The sequence below is a fragment of the Triturus cristatus genome, chromosome 3_1 (genome assembly GCF_964204655.1).
Source record: "Triturus cristatus chromosome 3_1, aTriCri1.1, whole genome shotgun sequence".
Taxonomy (NCBI): Eukaryota; Metazoa; Chordata; class Amphibia; order Caudata; family Salamandridae; genus Triturus; species Triturus cristatus.
The window spans coordinates 238,214,393-238,238,665 of NC_140583.1; the positions used below are offsets into that span (position 1 = coordinate 238,214,393).

At 43.7% G+C, this 24,273-nt stretch overlaps 1 protein-coding gene across 1 annotated transcript in view; it reads right to left on the reverse strand.

The window, feature by feature from the left end:
• OTUD7A (OTU deubiquitinase 7A) overlaps nucleotides 1-24,273 on the reverse strand; it is a 1,294,251-nt gene that overhangs the window by 496,178 nt on the left and 773,800 nt on the right. The gene's annotated exons all lie outside the window — the stretch shown is intronic.

A 24,273-nucleotide genomic window follows, 5' to 3' on the forward strand; every position in this document is an offset into this window, starting at 1 on the left:
CTAATGTGAGTTAGCTAATCTTTCACAACGCGTGCTGAGGCACAAATGCCTTCCTCAGGAGAGCCACATTTCACAACCCAATAAATCATTCAAAGCATTAGCCAGAATGATGGGGAGAGCGCAATTCTCACAGAGCAGTATGGAAGCTCTAAACATAAAATCACTAGAGCACCACTGGGGCTTTAATCCTTAACGTGCACACGTCACCAAACAGTTGTTTTCTGTGGATAAACCAATGAGGAGAGGGTAATATGACTTCTTCTATTCTTATGAGCATCTATGTTATGTTTCTTTCTCCCAATCCTGCTCTCAAGCTATTTATGAGAACAGAAGCAATGTCTAACAGTGAACAGTATTTGTGATCTGATTGAGAAAGGTATATCCCTAATCAGACTCTTAAGAATTAATGTTTCACTCAAGCCTAGTGATTTATAAAGCATTTTGTGTGAAGAAGATTGAGGTATGCATGTGTATGTGAGCAAGCAGATGTGTGTGTTTTTAAATGTTTTTCAAACAAATCTGTTTTGTATTAGCTAAAGTGTATGTAGGAAAAAAGTAAACAAAATAGATATGAAAAGAAAATGATCATTCGATAGTAAATAATCAATAAATGTATAATCACAAGTGAAGAAATGAATATTGTTATTGTTAATGTAAATACTAACTGTACTGAGCCTTTATCATATTCTAGTTAAACCGAAGATGGTGGTTCATTGTTTAAGTAAGGTTAGAAGGGGGTTCTTTTTATAATCGTGAGTTTGTGTTCCACACCTCGTTGACTTATCTTTAGCAGGGTGGCCTTAGTTTTGTTGCAAAAGTGAGCTATAATTACATCCTCTCCTTGTGGGACTTTTCTAACAAACCCATGTGGCCAATCAGTCTCAGCCAGGAGAATGTCATAGTGATTAGTTGGGGATTTGATAAAAGTTTGTCATCTATGATACTTCCCAGATTACAAGCAGATTTAACAGGAGTTGGTTTTGGGCCCATTGAAATAGGCCATTCCATTGCGCTCCAGTAAGGGGGAAGAAGCATCTTCTACTGCGAAGAAATCAACTTTGACAGTAGGAAAGGTGAGCAAGAGTTGAGTATAACTGGGTAAGATTGAAGAGGAGTTAAGTACCTTCTGCCTACATACAGTATACAGTAACGAGGCACATTAATTATCTGGACATTGTATAACATTCACGCCCTGAACAATTTCTTCCCCCCACTAGGATTCTCCCCTGTCGGTGAGATTGCTGTGGATGCAGGTGGTTTAGGCCTTTCAACAATCCCCAGCTCCTTAAGAGGGCAAAACCTCTCTCTCCGACCAGATTCCAGAACAATTCTTTCTCTGTTAGACAAGACTTTGCACACAAAGGACTACTTGAGCACGTGGGCTGAACAGACCCTGTCAGTTGATCCAGAATGCTCATTCACAATTTCACATAAACTAAATGTAGTCACCACTCCAATAATGTAAAATAAGAGCTCTTCAGTACAGGTGCACAAATCTAGGACTCAAGTGTTATAACAAATTTTAATGATAGATTCAATATCATGTCTGTAAACGCTCTGCAGGGATTTGCCACTTCAGTGTCTTACTCAACACTAGTTCTCAGTCTGAACATACTAATTCACTGTAAAGAACACTTACTTGAGGAAAACAGAGCTATTGCCATCTTATCCAGCTGTGTGTCTGATCTCACTGTATGAAATGTGCTCAAAGTATTGCCCGGTGCGTTTCTGAAAAACATTATAAAGACTTTTCATAGAGAAGGAGTTGCAACGCAGAAACGTTTACCCTGCTTTCCTGCTTGTGCTACAATGGTCTTTGAAAATAACAGAAGTGTATAGCTGGTAGAACTAAGGGAAGCCTAAATAATCTGTGCTTTTATGCCCTTTAAAATGATCTGTGTCTGAAGATCAAATAGCTTTTTAAACTTTAACCTATATGTAGCAGAACCTGCATGAAACTGTAAAGAATTGAAGCCAGATGTCCTAAGATTACATTCATAAAAAGCAAATTGTGCGCCTAGTTTTTGTGACTGCAATCTAATAGTGAACCAATCTATGTACAAATAGGTCGCTTCACAAAATACTGAATCACAGAGGGTACAGAATGACCCACTTAATTAAAATTCATGAGGGAGGTCGCAATTCGAGACCCCATTTGATTAGATACAACAACAGGTATGGAGGCCTACAAGAAACAGCAGACCGCCATTCCAGTGCTTCCTTTCCAAGATGAAACACTTGTTTTATACAAGCAGTCTGAGATCCTTAAAGGACAACAGCTGCTTTAAAACATTTTTTTTCCATTTTGAAAAACTTTGGTGAGAGCAGTCAGTGGTTCCCTGGACCACTGCATTCTCCCCTTCAAAGGGAGCCTTAATTTCCAAAGGGGTAGGAGTCCAAGGGAAACCTTTTCCCCATTTCAAATCGGATACCACCCAGCTTGGGAGTTTGTAACTGCTCAATAGTTAATACATCAGGGTCTGTATTGCCATTTGGAAGGGGCACCCAAATCACATCACTTCTAAAGCGTGTTTTGAAATCTATTTCTAAACCCATTTAGATATACAGAAAAATGTTTGGGAATCACTAACTGGGTTTATGGCCTATAATCCCATTCACAAAAGGGGTTGTAAATCAGCACCAACGTTTTGTGTGTGGAAAAGCATTTTGCGAATCAACTTAAATGTTAATAGACTGGTTTATAAAATACCAAATCAATGAATGATCTGCCTAATTAATATTCATTAGGAAGGTGGCAATTTGCAACTCCCTGCGATTGTCAGCGGTCACAGAGACGGTAGCCTGAAATAGAGAGCAGGCTACAATCCTTATGATTACATTCCAAAACTGAAAATTTAAACAAAATACAAGAAAACTGCCATTGTTCCTTGAAAAAATCAGTGTTACTTTAGAAGGGAAGGGGTCTTTGCTAATCAGTTATCACCCCAACTCATGGGTCTACACCTCATCAATGGTTTGCGACCTCAATTGCAGCTTTAGACCATTGATACATTCCTGTCCAATCGGGGTATAGGAGAGGGTACACCCCTTTCATGCTCCACCTCCTATTTATGATTTAGGAAGGATCACAAAAGTAACTTTACAAGCTGTAAAACCTTCTCCGTCTCATAAAAGGGTTTATACCTAAAAAGCAATAAGGTTTTGTACATGAGGCCTCTTGTACAATAGTAAAAGCTTTTTACCAGTTGCAAACCCTCTGATTTCCCGAATCCGAGCGTATGAGAATGCTTTGTAAATCAGGCCCATAGAACTTGATTATTTAGTCTTCTCTGGGGACAGAGCAAAAGGCAAACCCAATTATGTAAACGGTGACAATTTTTTTTCTCGCTAAAGCCTTCCTTATAAATAATAAAGTACGCAATAATTCACCACTGAACCAAACTCATCTTAAATGTCTTCTCTAGGGAGTGGTGTGGCGCAGCGGCCAGGGTGGCTGACACTGAAGCACGTGGCTCACGGTTCGATCCCCAGCACAGGTGGCAGATCAGCTGAGCATCATGTGACTCAGGCCAATAGCTCACTTAATCTGCCCGACGGCCCCCAGCGCCTTGAGACCCTTTGGGGTCATTAGTTCACGCATTACAAGTACAGGGTAATTGTGACACTAGATAGGTATTCAAAATCATGAGCAAGACGAAGACAGAGAACAACTAGTAGACATAGACCACCTCCCCACAGACTGCATCCATAGCACATGGAAATCATCTAGGTGCACAGAAGAAAGGCTTGCCGTGAATTTGGGTATGCTCAGACGTGAGTCCCTTGCTCACTTTGCCACTGGATTCAAGCAAGCCTGGCTGAAGACGGCTGAAATGCCAGAAACCGGTCCTAGGAAGCTTGTTTCCGGTCCAGGGAAGGCATGGCTTGGCAGTTCGGGCTGGACTGTTCCCATGAGGCACAGGGTCAGACTGATTTGCATATGGCCATGTCTGAACTGGGGTGGCAGAGTGGGCTAAAGAACGGTGATGGATCAAACCCAGATCTGTTGACTGGGTGTGAGTGTTTGATTGGTTCTGATGCTCCGTCCATCACCACCCCCTTTTGTACCCCTTGTTCGCCATAAGTTGGCAGGGTATGCTCAGACGTGAGTCCCTTGCTCACTTTGCCACTGGATTCAAGCAAGCCTGGCTGAAGACGGCTGAAATGCCAGAAACCGGTCCTAGGAAGCTTGTTTCCGGTCCAGGGAAGGCATGGCTTGGCAGTTCGGGCTGGACTGTTCCCATGAGGCACAGGGTCAGACTGATTTGCATATGGCCATGTCTGAACTGGAGTGGCAGAGTGGGCTAAAGAACGGTGATGGATCAAACCCAGATCTGTTGACTGGGTGTGAGTGTTTGATTGGTTCTGATGCTCCGTCCATCACCACCCCCTTTTGTACCCCTTGTTCGCCATAAGTTGGCAGGGTATGCTCAGACGTGAGTCCCTTGCTCACTTTGCCACTGGATTCAAGCAAGCCTGGCTGAAGACGGCTGAAATGCCAGAAACCGGTCCTAGGAAGCTTGTTTCCGGTCCAGGGAAGGGATGGCTTGGCAGTTAGGGCTGGACTGTTCCCATGAAGCACAGGGTCAGACTGATTTGCATATGGCCATGTCTGAACTGGGGTGGCAGAGTGGGCTAAAGAACGGTGATGGATCAAACCCAGATCTGTTGACTGGGTGTGAGTGTTTGATTGGTTCTGATGCTCCGTCCATCACCACCCCCTTTTGTACCCCTTGTTCGCCATAAGTTGGCAGGGTATGCTCAGACGTGAGTCCCTTGCTCACTTTGCCACTGGATTCAAGCAAGCCTGGCTGAAGACGGCTGAAATGCCAGAAACCGGTCCTAGGAAGCTTGTTTCCGGTCCAGGGAAGGCATGGCTTGGCAGTTCGGGCTGGACTGTTCCCATGAGGCACAGGGTCAGACTGATTTGCATATGGCCATGTCTGAACTGGGGTGGCAGAGTGGGCTAAAGAACGGTGATGGATCAAACCCAGATCTGTTGACTGGGTGTGAGTGTTTGATTGGTTCTGATGCTCCGTCCATCACCACCCCCTTTTGTACCCCTTGTTCGCCATAAGTTGGCAGGGTATGCTCAGACGTGAGTCCCTTGCTCACTTTGCCACTGGATTCAAGCAAGCCTGGCTGAAGACGGCTGAAATGCCAGAAACCGGTCCTAGGAAGCTTGTTTCCGGTCCAGGGAAGGCATGGCTTGGCAGTTCGGGCTGGACTGTTCCCATGAGGCACAGGGTCAGACTGATTTGCATATGGCCATGTCTGAACTGGGGTGGCAGAGTGGGCTAAAGAACGGTGATGGATCAAACCCAGATCTGTTGACTGGGTGTGAGTGTTTGATTGGTTCTGATGCTCCGTCCATCACCACCCCCTTTTGTACCCCTTGTTCGCCATAAGTTGGCAGGGTATGCTCAGACGTGAGTCCCTTGCTCACTTTGCCACTGGATTCAAGCAAGCCTGGCTGAAGACGGCTGAAATGCCAGAAACCGGTCCTAGGAAGCTTGTTTCCGGTCCAGGGAAGGCATGGCTTGGCAGTTCGGGCTGGACTGTTCCCATGAGGCACAGGGTCAGACTGATTTGCATATGGCCATGTCTGAACTGGGGTGGCAGAGTGGGCTAAAGAACGGTGATGGATCAAACCCAGATCTGTTGACTGGGTGTGAGTGTTTGATTGGTTCTGATGCTCCGTCCATCACCACCCCCTTTTGTACCCCGTGAATTTGATAGAGCATGTTGCCAGGGGCATAATGAAACCCCATGCAGCCACTGTGGTGCGGAGATCCCCCACACCATTTACTACAAAGGGGGGGCCTTTGTAACAGCTGGCCAGCTACAAACAAATAAAACACTCAGAAGTAGCTAGAGAATGGGTAATGGGGGCCCCCTCACCTTGCCTTGCAAGGGGCCCCCTGAGGTTTTGTTATGACAATGCATTTTGCCATTTGTGTCTCTTTCTTGCAAGTGCCAATTAGCTCTAGTGTCTGGTCTTTGTTGTAAAAGGTACACTAAAATTGCCTGGACAATGATTCATTCACATCACTTTCAGCCAAGACAGTAAGTGCATCACGTGACATTGGCCTTACCCTTTTTTCAGTCCTGACATAAGCAATACAAATTATCAGCCCATTCGAAGGGATTTCCTTAAATGAGCATGGTAATCTCCCCATCTCAAGGTATTTTCATATCCTTTTCTCTACTTTCCATTGTTGTTTATTTCAAATCCTCTGCCTTTCTCTTTTTTGGTACCTTTTATGAAATCCGAAAACCAGGTTAAAAACCATCCTCATACAAGCGTGCATCAGCTCTCCTCATATCTCTGCAAAGAACCTTTTATTTTCAGTAGACATCCATACCTAAAGGCCCCATTTGCCCCAACCTGGCCTCTGCTTGCTCTCCTCTGGGCTGGGTCGTAGTGGTAGAATGGTGTGGCGTGCAAGAACCGCTTGATGATACTCTAGGTGCAGGTCACAGAAACACCACTTGGCAGTGACCACTCGGCCTTGGACCATCCCACTGGTGGGGCGGGGTCAGGGAGGAGGCAGAGAAAGTCGACAGATGACGGAAGAGGGAAAATAAAATAAATCATTTCTATTCCATCGTCTGTCGACTTCCACCTCTGCCCCGCACCGCCCCACCGCGCTTACCTGCACCGGCCGCTGCTGATAACTCTCAGCAAAATGGGACTCACAGAGATTTTCTCACTGATATTAAACAGGCGCATGTTATAATCAAGGTGCCCGTCTGCACTCAATTGTTGTTGGGTTTTTGGGCAGACCCTGTTGAAGGTCAGCCTACCGATTACAAGTGCTCATTTGGGTGAGGGGATGCCTCTCACAAGAGCTCAGAGGATACGCAGGAATTCCACCTTGGTCACTGTGAGTTTATGGTAGGCCGGAGGAATCGCTGGGGATTCCTATGCTCAGAGGAGGGAGAGTTATGAGGTGACAGAAGCTCTGAGGAAGTAGGGTCCACTACATTCACATCATCTGCCTTCTAACACACCAGGTCCAAATGTAATTGTGTGGCAAACAAACTACTCAGTTCTTTCAATTAAGAGGTTCTGGTCAGCCACTCTGGATGGTGGAGGCGGGGCTATTGCGGTCTTGTAGGCATTATCCCTGCCTATGCAACAGCCTTGTAATTGACGCATGGATGCCTGAATTCTGGTAGTCTGTAATGTTCAATATTTTTTATAGCGCAATCTCTCTGAAAAGAGTGGCCTGGTGCAGAAGGAGAGTGTAATCAGAAAAGAGAAAAATGTGTAATAAGAAGTGATGAAGTGAGCAGGCAGTCTCACCTTGTAGTCTTAATCTGTTGTCAGAATTCAACAGAATATACAGTTAAAAATAAGTGCATTTTTGACTTTTTAAACGAGACTTCAGTGTCTTTTACTTTTCCATCATGTTAGTCACTGTAGCTTGAGAAATAATGGCTCTTGTTTTTGTAGCATATTATTCTCTGCATTTTAAAACAAAAATAAAGAAATGAAGGCATGAATATATATTAGGTATGGTACAAAGCGTACAAAAATTTACTGGCACAAGAGCCCCATGTGAATCATACCATGTGTCATTTCCTTTAAAAGGAAAGAGGCTGCATTAGTCATAATAAAACATTTATCAAGTTCTAAATATTGCCACTTAATCAAAAAGTTATAGCCAAACCTCACATTTACACTAATGAAGAAAAGCCATATTCCACAGGCCCTTATGGTAGATGCAGATGGCTGCTTTAATGATGTACGCCTTGTTCACAGACTCCATGATGGAGGTGTCTCCGCCATTCATTATAAATGTATGTTGCAGATGTGGACGGTAATGCATTTTATCCAGTGTCGCTGTCAGGGCCGGATGGGAACCCAAAGCAGCCCTCGCAATTTTTCTGGACCAGCCCCCCCTGAGTTGTTAGTGGAAGCAGATATTGCAGCACCGCTGCAAAACCAGCCCCCAGTAACTCAACCGGCCCCCACTGCTACAAAACAGGCCCCCTCCCTTCCAGCCTCCCAGGGAAACACCCGGTACGGTCAGTCCGGCCCTGGTCACTGTGCTTCTCTCCTGAGGATGGCATCCGTCCGCCTGTACACATACAATTCGATGAACCGGGTCACTAACTCTAATACCCTCATACATCTTTACAGAGAGGCATATAAAGACAATCAAGGTAAGTCCTACCTAAAATAGTGGAGCACCAACAGCCCCATGGAAATGACAGCTTTGATGCCTGTTCCTCTTTCCTTCCCAACTTAATTTCTGGATTTTTTATGGAGCTGTAGGGCAGGTAAACAGAATTTTGCTGCATTCGTCTCTGGGCTGCATCACGAGATGTTACAAATATGGCTTTTTCTTGCATCCTTGTAGAAGGCACTCTTTGAGCCTTATCTATGGTTTCTGTTCACACTGCTAAGATGCCATCCAACTTTCTTACTTACCTAAAGAACATGTCTCTTTTTAGGCGGTGCAGCTGTTCTCTCAATACCCGCTTATTCGGTTTATACACACAGAAAAGACAGCATTGAAGTATGAGTAGTTTATAAACGAAATACCAGCGAACTACAATTCTCCTGAAGACCTTGACAAGGGAACATCAATTTTGACACCACGCGGTGATGTTATGCATTAGCGCAATGGCGTACAGCTCCTCGAAACCTCTTTAAATAAACCTAGTTTAGCACAAGCACACCACAGCACTTCTCCTCAGAAGCTATGGTTGTACAGACAGCGCCCGTAAGGTAAACAGGAATAAACAGCATTGATCTGCAAACTGCTGAGATGTCTCCTGTATCTGAATAAAAAGGGGCTAGCTTGCAGGGGTGGCTCCTCGGTTAAGGCGAAGAAGCATTGCTCTTCTAATTAAAAGGCTCCCAGATAAAAATATAATGGTAATAAACATTACTACCATTTAATTTTGTATTAACTCAGCAAACTCGCATCTCGAGGTGAGTGTCAGGACGGGGCAGAGCTGCTGCTGAGTGGCAGCAGCAGAGAGGAGTGATGGGCAGGGCACTTTAAGTTTAAAGTGCGCATGTCTCTTTGGCCTGCAGTCTTACGAAAAGCCAGCCAGACATGCCAACTTTAAACCTCTCAACCCAGCCGGGTTCAGATCAAGCACAGGCCTCCCGTGCCCTTTGGAGCACTGAGAGAGCATGGAAAACTGCATGAGAGCAGCACCAGGATTGGTTTAGGGAGTTGGCTCGCCCCAACCTGGATGAGAGAAGAACACCAGAACCGGAGCGAGGACCTGAAGCAAGGTAAGTGACTTTTAGTTCCCTTTTTGGTCTGTATGTATGCCCTAAATCACCAACATGCATTACATTACTGTTTTAACTTTAAAACGATAATGTTATGCATGTCGGTATGAGTTTAGTTAATGTAGTTTTGCCCGTGTATGCACCAACCACCACCCTGCATAGCTGGCAGCCGCTACTGTGGGACAGATGTTTCTATTATTATAAATAGGCAAACTACCGCCATTGCTACAACAGTGCCTGACAACGATGAAGAGTCAATTTGATAAACATGCAGATATATTTATTTACAATTAGCTAAAAGTAGGAAATTGGGCATTTGGTTGAGGGGGGTCAGAACCCATCTCAGGCAGAAACCACAATCTCTATCAGGTTGAGCCACAAAGGTCCCTAAATTATCCTGTGCTTAACCCTATGGTAGGTTGGCACAAAAGCAGTCAAGCTTAACTTAGAGGCAATGTGTTACATTTTATGCAACACTCACACAGTAATAAAGTGAAAACACAACACAAGCAAAATCCCACAACAATTTAGGAAAATGTAAGAAACTTTTTATAAATACATTGATACCAGAAAAACAAAAATCTAATCAGTAGCACCAGAGTTATACATTTTTACATGTTATTGTAAAAACGAATGCCTAAAAGATCAACGAGCCAACCACGGACATCTGTGTGGTGGTAAATTTTAGGAACCAGCGCGTAGTCGACCAAATATTAAGCTGGGAACCGGTTAGCCAATCAAGCAATATCAGATCTTTGCCCCTGAGCTTTTTCTACCCAAGGGGACCTCCGTGTTTTGGTCCCGGCCCCGGATTCCGAAGCAGAAGTGATAGCCCTCTGGGTGGGAAGGGTTTCTGCCGTCCAATGCCATATGCTTCCCTTAGAAATCAGGGAGCACTTAGCCTGAGGAACAGATTTGACCCCCTTATGTCTTTAGAGGAGCTGGACTGACTAAAGAGCAATAGAACCCTTCCCACAAATCGACTCTGTGAAAAGGGTTGTTCCCCTAATATCTCCCAGACTGAAACTTTATCTCACCACCCGCATTGATTGTGCCCACCAGCTATGTTGTGGAGTCCCCGGATGGGACTCTTATGGATTGTGTTGCGGTCCCCCCTGTTTCAGGAAATCCCCCTGGATTAACGGTTAGGTCATCAGGGAGTGAGGAAGTAGCGGGGCTGGATCATATCTTCCTGCATCCTCAGCGACCAGAGAATTTATATAATCTGCCCAGGTCTAATGAGGACTCAAAAGGTGAAAGGATAGAGGACAATAACCTAGCTACACTTTATTCAAGAGAGACACAAACGCAGGAGGGGCTAAAACTGGTATCATGGAATATAGCGGGACTATCAGCAACATTTGACAACCAGGAATGGAGGAAGTATATCACCAGGTTTCAGGTAATCTGTTTGCAGGAAACCTTGGCGATAGACTGTAGCCCCTTTCATCTAGTGGGGTACAAGTGTTTTTCTGTGCCTGCACAGAAGTCAACCTCCGGAGGAGCCATGGGAGGACTTTTTATATTTGTAGATCTGCAGCTGGAAGGAGTATGGACCAACCTAAATTGGCCCACAAATAATATTCAGGCCCTTGGGTTCCACACAAATGGGCTAAATGTGATTCTGATTAATTTGTATAACGCAGTGGCAGTCAAGGGGAAGGGATCTACAATAAGTGAATTAGATAATCGATTAAGCGCAGAGACAGCCTCGAGGAAGGGAGAGGTGGCCCCGTTAGTGGTTTTAGCGGGTGATTTCAATTGCCACCTGTGCCCCAACCTGATTCCTGTTAATGAGGACTGGTCTCGTTGTACGTTGGAGGAAGATCCGCACTTCCAGCACTCCGGTGAGGGGATGGAATTGGATAGGGTCCTGAAAAGTCACGCCCTAGTACACACTATAGACCTTGTGGCTATAGGAAGTGGAGGGGAGGTCATTCCAACATTCAAGGGCAGAGGGTGTCGCTCTTTAATAGACTACGTAGTGGTCTCCAGTCTATTTAAGGACTGGATAAGAGGGACAGAGATCGAATGGAGTATATTCAGCGATCACAACCCCCTAGTGCTGGAGTTAGAAGACCTGTCCCCCAGAAGTGCTAGGAGAGGTATAGGGGTAGCCAGTATTGAGAGGGTAACGGATCATGGGAGACGACTTAGATGGACCAAAGTGAACGGGGACGCTTTTTACAAATCCCTAATGGAGACAGGGAATGGAGTGATTGGGGCGTGTCTTGACCTTTCGGTGGAGGGGCCTGCAGTTGTCAAAGCATTTGAGGATGTGGCGCATCTAATAGATGGGCTACTAAATACCACTAAGCAAGGGAGAGTAAACGCCACCCCCAGATGGTTCGACAAAGATTGTTCCCGGACACAGAAAGAGCTAAAATCTAGAATGAAAACTGTACCCGGGCCAAGTCACGTATTGCACTGTGTAGGATCACATACAAAAAGGCAATTAAACGTAGGAAATATTCCCTCCAATCACAAGCCTGGGAAGATTTAAGGGCCGCAGCAGATAGATGGGACATAACTGCGTTCTGGAAAATAATAAATAACCCATGTTTTCAGGACACTAATGCCCCAGAAATTGGTACTACCATTTTGCCAGAACAATGGTATGATCATTTTAAAAGTTTATATAACCACACCGCTGAGGATAATAAGGATGATGGGAAGGGACCCCGGTGGGTTACCACGATTGAATTTTCTTTGGCAGAAGTGGTAGCGAGTATCCAGGGCTTAACGCAAATTAAAGCACCAGGAACAGATGGTATCCCACCAGACCTTTATTTAAGCAAGGTGGAGCTGTGGGCCCCTATTCTCACAAGGGTGATAAATGCGGTGGTCGCAACCGGCCTCTCGCGTTCATGGTCATCGGCAACAATAGTCCCCATCTTTAAAAAAGGGAACAGGGATAACCCCCAGTGCTACCGCCCCATATCTTTAATCGATGTGACGGCCAAAGTGTTGGGATGAATGGTCCTCAACCGCCTTACGGACTGGGCAGACGAACATCAAATCATCACAGAAACTCAGTACGGGTTCAGGGCAGGGAGATCAACAACGGACCAGTGCCTGAATCTCTATCTATTGGTGGCAAAATATACTCTAGCTAGCAATGAGGCTATATATCTTGGGTTTAAGGACCTCACTGCAGCTTTTGACCACGTCAATAGAGAGAAGCTGTAGGCCTTGATGTCCATATTAGGGGTCGATCAAGGCCTGGTTAACATCCTGAGAGCACTGCACTGGAACACCACTCCCAAAGTGCGTTTTAATTTGGAAGGGGGCACTACGGCACCTTTTGCTTGCAATAGTGGGGTCAGACAGGGATGTATTTTGGCCCCGTTTTTGTTTTCCCTATATATTAATAATTTAGACCGGGCACTAGGCAAATTAAAAGTAGATTCTCCTCGAGTAGGTTCCCACCCTGTCCCTGTGTTGTTGTACGCAGATGATGCAGTTCTTTTAGCCCGCACCCCCAAGGGACTTCAGCACCTGATAGACGGGTTTGTCAGTTTTATGGACACCTTAGACTTGTCGGCAAACCTGACTAAGTCCTATGTCATGTTGGGTGGAACCAAACCCTGTAAGAAGTTCTCATACAAAATAGGCACACACAAACTAGGGCAGGTACAGACCTTCCCCTACCTTGGCTTGTTATCCGATGGGCTTTTAAATTTAAAATTTTTAATTGAAGAGCGGTGATCCAAATTAGTGGCCTCGGCGGGGGCGATCATGAATTATGGACGCAGACTATGCCGGTGGTTGCCAGAACAAGTTATGAACTTGTACAGCTCAATCTGTTGTTCAAAAGTGGTATATGGGTCTGAAGTTTGGGGTTTTGTTAGCACTCAGCAGTTACAGACAGAGGAGAATAAATATTTGAGAAAGGTGCTCAAAACCCCACAAAGTACTCCCGCCTACATTATCCATGAAGAACTAGGAAGGGTATACATTGAGGACCTGATAAAGGTCAGATCTCTCATGGCCTGGCTAAAGATTTGGTCCAATACCGAGGCAGACCTGAGCAGACAAATTATTAGAGACTGTACAGAAAGGGACAAAGGAATGAGTATTCCCTGGCTAAAATATGTGAAGTCCACACTTGAGGGAATTGGTTGTAAGGATCTTTTTACCACTCCAATGGAAATTATCCCCCAAGATACATTGAGAGTTGAAAAAAATTTCCTGGACCTGGTAGCCTCATGTAGAGCGGCTGCGGAAGAAAGTAACCCCTCAGTCAGTGCTCATAGAATGTTGAAAACAGAGGAAGGAATGGAACCTTATCTCGCTCTTAAGTATAACGCCCAGGATAGATTTTTAATCACTTGTTTTAGGCTCAACCTTTTACACCATCTACTGGCTGATCCACCAGGTTTTACTTCAACCGTTGAGCAGAAGGGTTCCTGCGGCTGCGACAATAGGTCTCCGCAGGATACCCTTCATTTTGTACTATTATGCCCATTTTATGTTTTACCTAGGCGTAGCTTTTTAGTAGTAATTTTAAAACAGGCAAAGTTTAAACATGCCAAGGTTGCCTTATTGTTCTTGCAAAGGGCTAATAATCCTCATACACTGTTTTGCATTATTAATTTTATTAAGGTTGCTTTAAGGTTAAGGATCTCAAGAGGGCGGTGTTGAATGATTTTTTTTTTGGGCCAATTGTCTCCAACCATGTGTTATGAACCGTATTTTACTGATTTTAACTGTATATGTACTTTTATGGTATTTTTTAAGTACCGAATAAAGGACTATTGACATTGATAGTCACACAGGATTGGGGCATAGTCAAAAGTTATGTCTGACTGCGATGGACCTCAGTTCGAATGAACAAGGTGGATTGGGCTCTGTCTCTGCTAACTGGAGGTGTCTGAGGAGGAGAAGAAGTCATCGGGGAGCAGCTGAACGGATTTGCAATGTAGATTCCTACGTTTTTTATTTTTTTATTTTAAAGTTCAAATCTCCTGCGGGATGAAGCTGTAGGTTATTGTCAACAAGGGCTCCACGAAACTGCCTACACTACTGAAGAGGAGTCACTGAACAGGATTTAATGCTGTTGAGAAGAACATCGTGGGAGTTAAAGCGAAGGAAGGCCAACTGGCGATGCACATTGGGCGGATCAGCAAGCAGGTAGGACCCGGTCTCCTGTCGGTCCTCAGAGCACTTTTTGATGGAAAAGTTTCTAAGTCTCAGGTTTTGGTTGTTGGCTCTTTCGGCATCTTTAGCGCCACTCCCAAGGGTCAAGAAATGGGTGGGCACAACTTGGATGGCAGCACTCATTTCCAGCAGAGGTCAGGTGTGGGTTTAAGGTTGTTGACGCTTTTTATTTACCTGTAGCTCAGAATAGGAGGCAAGCCAATAGCCCCTGGAGTCACTCTGGTAATCCTGGGATCAAGCAGCAAGGCAGACCTCAAGCAGCAGGGCAGTCCTCTAAGGGTACAAGGAAAGCTTCAAGCAGCACAGCAGTCATCTGACTGCAGCAGGGCAGTCCTTTGTACTATAAAGCAGACCTCAAGCAGCAGGGTAGTCTTCCAACGTTCCAAACAGTCCTTCTGGGGGTCCTCTGTATGTTCAGAAGTGAACTGAAGAGTGGTCCCTGCCCAGGATCTAAGAGATCATGGGTGACAATAGGCTAGTGTTCAGTTATTTGTGAGTGTGCTGAGGCAGCTCCTTTGAAATTTAAGTGGGGGCAGGGAACAACTCCGCCCCACTCATCCTGGCAGGATGGCCAATCCTGCCAACATATTGTCCCGCTTTGTCTCACTGTTTGGGAAAAATACACAAAGGCAAACTGCCATGCTAATCACAGTCATCTGGCTCAGGACACAGGCTGCAGGCACCAAATGATTAGGAGAAGAAAAAGGCAACTTTCTAAAAGTGGCATTTTCAAAATTGTGACTTAAGCTCTGACTTCACCTTTAAAGAGGATTTTAATTTACAGGTATTTAGAGACCAAATATGACATTTCTACACATTCTCAAACAAAAGTTATCATTGATTAAATAAGGTAAACCAATGTTATCCTATGGCAGAGGTAGGCCTCACAATAGTGAAAAATAAAGTTAGTAATTTTTCACTACCAGGACATGTAAAACCTAAAACTATATGTCCTACCTTTTAAATACACTGTATCCTGCCCCATGGGCTGTTTAGGGCCTACGTTAGGGGTGACATATGTATTAGAAAGTGAGGTTTTGGCTTGGGAAAAGGTTTAATTTGCCAGGTCTAATTGGCAGTTTAAAACTGTCCACACGCTGCAATGGCAGTCCTAAGACAGGTTTTAAAGGGCTACAAAAGTGGGTGGCACAGTAAGTGTGCAGCCCACTGGTAGTATTTAAAACTTCCTGGCTCTGGGTGTATGTTGTACCATTATATTGGAGACTTATGAGCAAATGAATTGTGCCAATCAGGCGTAAGCCAATTTTACCATGTTTAAAGTAGAGCACTCAAGCACTTTAGCACTGGTTAGCAGTGGTAAAGTGCACAGAGTCCTAAAGCTAACAAAAAAGAACTTCAGAAAATGGGAGGCATTAGGGCAAAACATATGGAGGTGACCAGGTAGAGAGGACCAAGTCCAACACTGATGTTTTTATCCCAAATAGTATACCACAATATTTCAACCTTTATAATGTACTAACAATAAAAATGTGAACACAATCCTTAAGTTATGATTAGGTAGTTGCTTGTTTTCTAAGTTTTTTCATCCCACACTATATTGAGAGTTGGAGGCAGATAAGTATACCTAATTAGGTAAGCATTGACCGATGCAATGATCTAACCTGCATGCCAGCATAGTAATCAGCACCTCACACACAGATTTCCATGGGCTGCAGAGTAAGATTTGTCACAGACACTATTCGTACATGACAAGTACGATCAAGTTGACCCTAATAATCTGTGAATTTTTTTTTTTTACAGGTTTAGGATTTCTCCAAGTGCGTTGGGTACACTGGGGAATCTGGTTTTCGCGATGTAGATCAAAAAGTGTCATATTTCCAATTAATACCGATACGTGTACTAGTTATGAGAGGGTTTTTCCTGATGAAAACCCGCCACAACGGTCCTGGAAAAAAGGGCTGGAACAGGTCGACCTTCTAAATAAGGTTGAACTATTCTACTTAATTATTTTAATCCTACTCACTGGTAACCTAGAATAAAGAGTTTTATTCTTACATCACTACCCTCTCTTCAACACAACCTCCCTTTTTAAAATAGTACACCCACACCATCCCATCAGTGTTCTAAATAATACCATCGCCAAGAGCTCCCCTGAGTGTTTGAGGTTGAAGCCCACACTGCTGCCCAGCTGCATCTGTGTGAGAAGGGACCCGATGATGAAGCATGCCACCACAGGGTGGGTGACCTCCTTAGTTTTATAAGGAATATATTCCTTGTTCAAGGCATCTTATAACTTTCAGATTAGAACAGGACTATTGAGGTACGAGGACAATTCATCTCACATTTTTTCCCCACGCTTTGTTTTTTCCCACTGGGCATTAACATAGATTGAGTTAATTAGGAAGATATGCCCCACAGGGTACTCCCTGTCCTCGTGAGTTACATACACTGTACTGTTTCTTGACATAAAGGCCTGCTTGCTGTGCAAGAGCCATTTAAGAAGTTTCCTTGAACTTCCAATGATCAGCTTACTCTTACCTCTGCACCCTGAGGTGGTGAACGTTATTTTCATAGAGGAACCATCAGGATGGCATGTATATGGTAACACCTCAGTACAACTCTGAAGCGTTGCTTTTATGCCTGGTATGTCCTGTAAACAACTATGCTCATCCTTTTTTCAACTATGATACTGTAATATATTTTGGTTTTCCCTGTTAGCTTCCCACAGGCAATGTGTTGTACATCTAACTGCCTTGCTCTCTTCTTCCTGAAAGAAACTTACAACTTATGGCATCATTTATGACTGACAGGCAGTCCTGCTAGCCCACGGAGAGGGAAGAGCCCTCGCCTCCACGCCCAGATGGAGGAACACAATCCCTATTTATGCTCCAGACTGTCTAGATGGGTCAGAAATTGTTTAGATCATATACTTTTAGTGATGACTTTTTGGGCAGTGGTCAGACTGTTGCAGATTTTCATCTTTGGGCACAATACCAGAGCTTCAAGAGCTAATAAAAAATGAGAGTAGCCATATGAGTCTGAATTGTTTCTTCAGCTTAGCTGGGAATAAGTCAAGTTTTACATGCATAAGTGCTTTCACAATGAGCCGCTGAGCAAGTTTTTTGCTGTTGGGTTGAAGCTCGATTTGGAAGCCTTCCTGCAGCATCCTTTACATCAGTGGTCTTCAAACTTTTTTAGGCCAAGCCCCCCAGACAATATTTTTTAGGAGTGAAGGCTCCCCAATCACTTACATTTCTGGAAGTTGGGATTTAGCATTTTTGGCAACCATTTTTACCCCGAGTTATTATCTGACAAATAATTTTCACAATATCGAAACAACATTATCAGTGTTTTGTAAATTTAAGATTTGTAAGTTGTAAATCTGGCCAAAAATCACAAAACTCATGCAACACCATTTGACGGGAAACTTTCTTTTTAGTGAAAACTGCCACAAGGTCAGTGCATGCAACCCAAACTTTCAGGACCCCATCTAGTATCAGAATTTTGGTAGACTTGGCAACCACATCATTCTCTGCGCAAGGTCTTTGCTCTGAAGATACAGCTCAATCTATGGAAATTCCCACTGCTATATATGTTTATTTATATATTATCCCACTAAAGCAGTAGAGACGCCTTGGGCCCTGGTGCAAGCAATGAAAGTGGCCTTCTGGACTAAAGCTAGGATTATCAGGGTTTAATGGGCCGGATCTAGCCGCGATCCGTGCAGGTAAAAGCGGTGGGCGGTTATTTCGACAGACGATGACGAGGGAAAATTAAATAAATATTTAATGTTCACTCGTTAATAAAATGTCCTTGAGGAAAGAGAATGCAGGCACCTCCAGTATCTGCCACTATATAGTGAATGTTTGCTTGATTTAACATCTATAAATAGATTTTGACTGGCTGATGCTACAAAAATCTGTTTAGCAAGCCCATCTACTGCTGCCGCTGCGACTAGCGTGACTCGTGCCATCCAGCCTGTAGTTCTAAAGTGGACTTTGTGGCACATGGCCCAAGTGAGTGTCATCTTACCATAACTGCAGGACTGGAATAATCTGTAGTGACAGATAACAGATCTAATTTTTCAACTGAAAAGGGAGATACCAAACCCAAAACTTATTGGAGGTTTAAGAGTTGAAGAGAGATCCCTCTCTGAATTCTAAGGAGGGGGGAGAAGTGTTGGGAGACTCAGTCAGACTGGAGTAGAAAATAGGCCTGGTTACCAAAATATTTATGAACTGGGTTCACGCAGCAGTGATGAAAAAGAATGTGCAAGACTCGAGAAGGAGAGAGAAGTGTAAGGTGGTGAACAGAACAGGTGTGAGCTGGAATCAAGAGTAAGCAGCCTTGGTCTTTGGCCACCCCGGTGTTCAGCAGTGCTGCTGGCAGCTTCTAAGAAAAAAACATTGGGTCCCTAAAACTATTTATTTACTTTTCTACAAATTAAGTACTGGAAATAGCACTGGAAACAGTACTATAAGAAGACCAAAAGAGAAATGAAGAGTGGGAGGGTCGATTAGAAACATATTCTTCCTGGGTTTATGTAGTTTGTGCACATTGTACAGTAATTAAGCCAGATCCAGTGCAAGGACTGAGAAAAGTACCCCCGAAATGACTCTGGAAAGTAGACACCCCTTCTTCACAATTAGACAGCAGCTGTATTTTTTTGGCCCTTATGTCAGCACTCAGAGCGGTGGATTCAACAAAAAGAGAACACCCACTCCATCAGAAAGCTTCGGTACGAAATCATTGGCAGTAGTAAGCAGTACACAAGATAGTTAGTCTCAGATCATCGTGAAATGTCTGAGTACATCCACTCGGCCTCTCAAGTAATGTTACTTGCACTTGTAATCACAGTTATACTCATAGCCGGTTCGCCTCACATAAAGATTCCAGTGATCCGTGGTGTACAACGCAAGCCACTCTCTGACCTTGCAGAAGAATCGGAATTAGCTGCAGTTTCGGAGCAGATTCTGAGCACAGCAGAAGGGGTGGGGAAAATATATTTAGCCCCAGATCAGAGGTGCAACTAGAGCCAAATTATTTCGTGGGGGCTACTACAAATTTTGGGGTCTGGGCTAACTCGTTTAGCAATAGGCAGAGTGGAGATGAAGGAGTGAAAAAACAACAAAGCCTCACAAAAAAGCCTCGTTAACATGTAAATGGTCTTTTAAAGACCTGTGAAGTACTCGGGTGCGGCCTAGCGTGTGCCCGGGAAGCTGTCTCAGCCCGGGCTGATACACACGACAGGGGTAAGGGGGGGCTGAAGCCCTTTGAGCCCAATTGGCGTTGTGCGCCTGTCCCAGACAGAACAGACATCATCGGCTAACAACCATCCAATTGTTCATTGCTAAATGGGAATATATTTTAACCAGTCCTTAAATCTGGGCCGATCCCATCGCCAGTAAATCAACACGCATCTTGTCTCAAACAAATAGAACAAAGGCTCTGCCTCTATGCTGCTCTGATTGGAGGAACGTCCGAATTGAGCTTCCATATAATGATTGGCTACTGTGACTGCTGCCTCTAATCAGAGAGTCCTGCTTGCCCAATTCTGTAGAAAAAAAACAGAAGTAAACGTCCGAATGAACACTGTAAAGGGGAACTCTTTCTGTGGAGCTTGCGCCCCCCCCCCCCTAGAGTTGTTTCCAGGCTCCCCCTGGGGGTTGCGCCCCCCAGTTTGAAGACCTCTGCTTTACATTGTGGCTGAGGCAGTGCTTCGTTTGTAAAAAGAAATAAGTGCCAGGGCCCTCGTCAGGAGGCCTCTGCCGCTTGCACCACCCATTGCCCCTGCAAAATGCTGCCAGTGAAAGAATCAACACAATTACTAAAGATCACACTTCTACAAATTTGACAATCAGACTATTGCGGGACCCCAAAGCTATAAGAATGGCTTGAGTGGTAGGTGTTCGTCATTTTGATGTATATTGAATCAGTAAACAATTGTTGGTGGGCTCATCTCTAAATTAGATAGACAATGACACAATGTGGCAAACTGTCATCAGTGCCGGTGTTGACAATTAAACGCCGATGCCTAGCACCGGAAACCACTGACTTAAATTAAGCACGGGGCTCAGGGGTATGCAGATGCCACAAGCTTTGCTGGTACATTAAAGTTTCTAACAATGGTGCTGACTCACACTTTTGTAAGAATTGTACCATTGTTTTGCCTATATTTACTATATTGGGGACCTTACAGATGTCATTGAGACGCCATTTAATTCACTAGAATTATAATGAGTATTTTACTTGTTACAACGCATACCATTACATCGCAAGTCGTTTCTATGACTTGCTGTAGGGGGCGCGCTGGACTTAGGAATAGTATAATTTAATATTCCAACTCCACCCTGCGCAACAGTAGGGAAGGTGTTGGAATAGTAAATTATACTATTCCTTAGCTTAGAGAGCCCCCTACAGCAAGTCGTAGAAATGAGTTGCGTTGTAATGGTTAGCGTTGTACCAAAATGGTCGTTGTAACAACCGCGTTGTAATCGCATGCGTTGTACAGCACGCAATGTAAACGCTGCTTCCTGAAAATATGCACATTTTAAACAGTATTTCGTAGGATTTCGACCTTCATCTTCTGCCTCCTCTTTCATGGAGCCAAAGGGAAAGCTTTTACTTCTCTATGACCCTGCCCAATCAAATTTTTCAAATTAAGCATCAGAGACCCTTGAGCATCAGAAAAAAAAGTTGAAGTCTTCATCAAAGTTGATACTTGATTATTTCATATTTTACCAATCTAGCAAAAACTAGTTTCGTCTTCTTGAAAGACTTCCTCAGTGCTATAAAATAATCCTTTCATATTAAACAAATGTAAACATACATAAACATAATTACATTAAGAAAGGAAAAGTCCACTATTACAGACCCACAAATTATTCAGAGACTCAAAGATCACAATGTGTCCAAAGTGGCCGCGCAACCCAGAAAGAAACACCATAAGTAACCAGTGGTGGCTGCCTTGCACCGAGGATGGTGAGCGCGGGGCACAAACAAAAATACATTCACTTACCTTCCTCAGCATGAAATCCTTCTGGTGTCTTCCAGGAAGCTCCTGATGCAGGACACTGCATTACTCTATCCTGGTGCTGCTTGAAAGCAGCACTAGGATTGGGTAGAGCAGGCTTTCCCAGCGCTCCTAAGAGCACTGGAGACCTGCACTTTCTCTCACACAGCTGTATAGAGACAGCTGGGTTAGAGAACTTTAAAATGCGCATGTCTGGCTGGACGTCCCGAGACGGCTGGCCAAACAGAGATGCGCATTTTAAAGCGCACAGCTCCCTGCTGCTGCCACTTGGCAGAGCTCAACCAACACAGGAGTGCCAATCCTGATAATCTATTTGATATTTCAACTCTTGCCTAGAACAAATCTAAAGCAATCCTAGGAAATCTTTTGCTAAATTAAAATTTTATTAGAACTAATTTAACATTTTTAGGTTCCAAATTATTTCATTCTTTTAGAAGCCAAATCATTTTCAACAAAACTAAATGTCTAAAAACAAAAAATCAACCATATATTCATCAAATTACTGCACACATTACACAAATCTTTCTTACTACTTTCATATCACATTCATTCCAGCTATATCACCCATACTAAACTACAGTCATACACAAGCCAATCTTTCCAAAAACCTGACCAAAGTGTTTTTAAATTCAAAAGCCAGGGGCCAGCACCAGACCTCACCTAGAACAGACTATAATCCCTTATAGTGCAAACATTACACATAAAATGTCATTACCAACTCAATAAATATAAATCAAAAAGCACTAAATGGTTAAATACATAAACACTAAGATTGTCCGGTGAACAATACGCAGGGCTGGCCTCGCCCCATCCTGACACTCAGTTCAGGACAGGAAAAATAAAACAGATATAAATAAGCATTATTACCATTTTATTTTTCAGCTCTGGGGTATGTGGGGTGACGCTCCTCTGCTCAAATGGAGTCGCCAGCCCTGTAAGTAAAGCAAGCAGCAAACCCCACCCAATGTTAATGCTGAGGGGGAGATAGTGTGATTCTAGCTGAGAATCACACATTAAGCCGATGCATTAGATGGAACAAGGTGACCAGGTGAGAGAGTTTTTGTTTATGGGGAATTCCAGAAGCCAAGTCCTTACAAAGGGGTCAAAGAAAGGAATGAGAACAAAAAAAACACAGTTGTAGTCTGATTGAGTTTCAGATAAAAGGTTGTCACTCTATTTAATATGAACATGCAACTGCCCCAGGGTGTGTATATCACTGACGTCACCAGCCATGGCTTCATGGAGATGCTTAATCCATAGGTAGCCACATCGACTCCAGGTCCCGGCAAAAGAGATTAATAATCTCCACTGCCTACTACTGAGTGCCCTAATATGCCCAAAAAAATTGAGAATCGACGGCGCAGCTGTGTGGAACAATGGCCGACTTTACCTGCAAAATAGTTCTAATTACTTTCTGGCCTCTAAAATGTAAATCTTTTGTTAAATTTTCTTTTTTGACTCCTCCAAAAATGAACTAGTGGATTCTAAGGATCAGTGCTCAATTTGAGCCAGTGGTTTCTGGTGCTCAGCAACAGCACTTAATCATCAACAATGGGGACTCATTAATTTATAAGGAGATTATTTGGTTTGCCCAGTATGTTGAGCTGACGCCCAGATTTGAACCTGGTTCCCCAGCTCCAAAGTCGACAGCTCTGTACATAACCCCACATCCTCTCCCCCACTTTGATGGTTAGTAGTTGATTCTGTTTTAGGTGGCGCTAACAAGAGAAATGGAGTGGTACAAGCTGTCTCCTGACAAGAGCCCCGGCACTTATGTTTTTTACAAATTAACCATTGCTAAGGATCGATAGGAAGAGTTCTTTCATATCAAACTATGGGGTGATTCTATCGCTCACGGATAATTCCCTGCAAACATCCTATGACGTCAGCAAATTAAAAAGCTATGGTATACAGTAATTCAGAGCAATGGGGTGCTGCACAGTGCACCCCAAGAGCAAAAAGGCACCCTTGATGATCTTCAACAATTGCACTTACTTACTATATGCTCAACCCCACTTCATTCAGCCTGTGCTCATTAGAATAGTCCAGTGTGTTGCCAACTTTACCACAGTCTTTTTCTAAGGAGGGGGTCTAATTTATTCTTTTTTTACTGGCTTTTAGATTTTATTACAAGGAGCGAGCTCAACAGTCTCCTGGTATTAATTTAACTCTTCTTGGTGTTATGAAAATAAATTTTGTACAATTTCCAATGATTGTTTTGCTTTTTTGTGGGCAAAATATATTTGGTAGCAAGAAAATCGACTATTTACAAATAAAAAAATGTCCGACATCGATTACACATAAAAACATATGCAAACAACTCAATGTTTCTTATAAATAAGCAATACCACATAAGGAGTAGAAATTCTCGATTACATTTCAGTCACTGCGTAAAACTTTCGACAGTGTTCACAGGAACGCTGACTTGCTGCAAACAGTAAAATACACTCAGATGTCACTTAAAACGTGTAATTATATCATAGTCGAACCCACCTAGATTTAAAACGGGTAATAATTATTTGAAAGATTATTGAAATATGTCGTGTAAAGCAGTTTACATATCGATTGTAAATAAACAAGTCTTGGTACAACCAAACTAGCTTTGTATAATATCACACTTTTGACGTCATATATGAAACAAACAAAATCACTGTTGGCCAATCCGCTTGGCGCTCACAAAGTATTTTGAACAATGCTGAATGTCATCATCTTGCTTAGCTTGGAAATGTGAGAAGTTTTGGACTTTGTTTTCAAGACACATGGCAAACACAGAGCTCACGGCACGTGACTCGCAGCTGCTCCAGGGCTGTAGATTTCTATGCGCGCAGACACCCTCTGGAGCTCACTCAGTAAAGCTCCG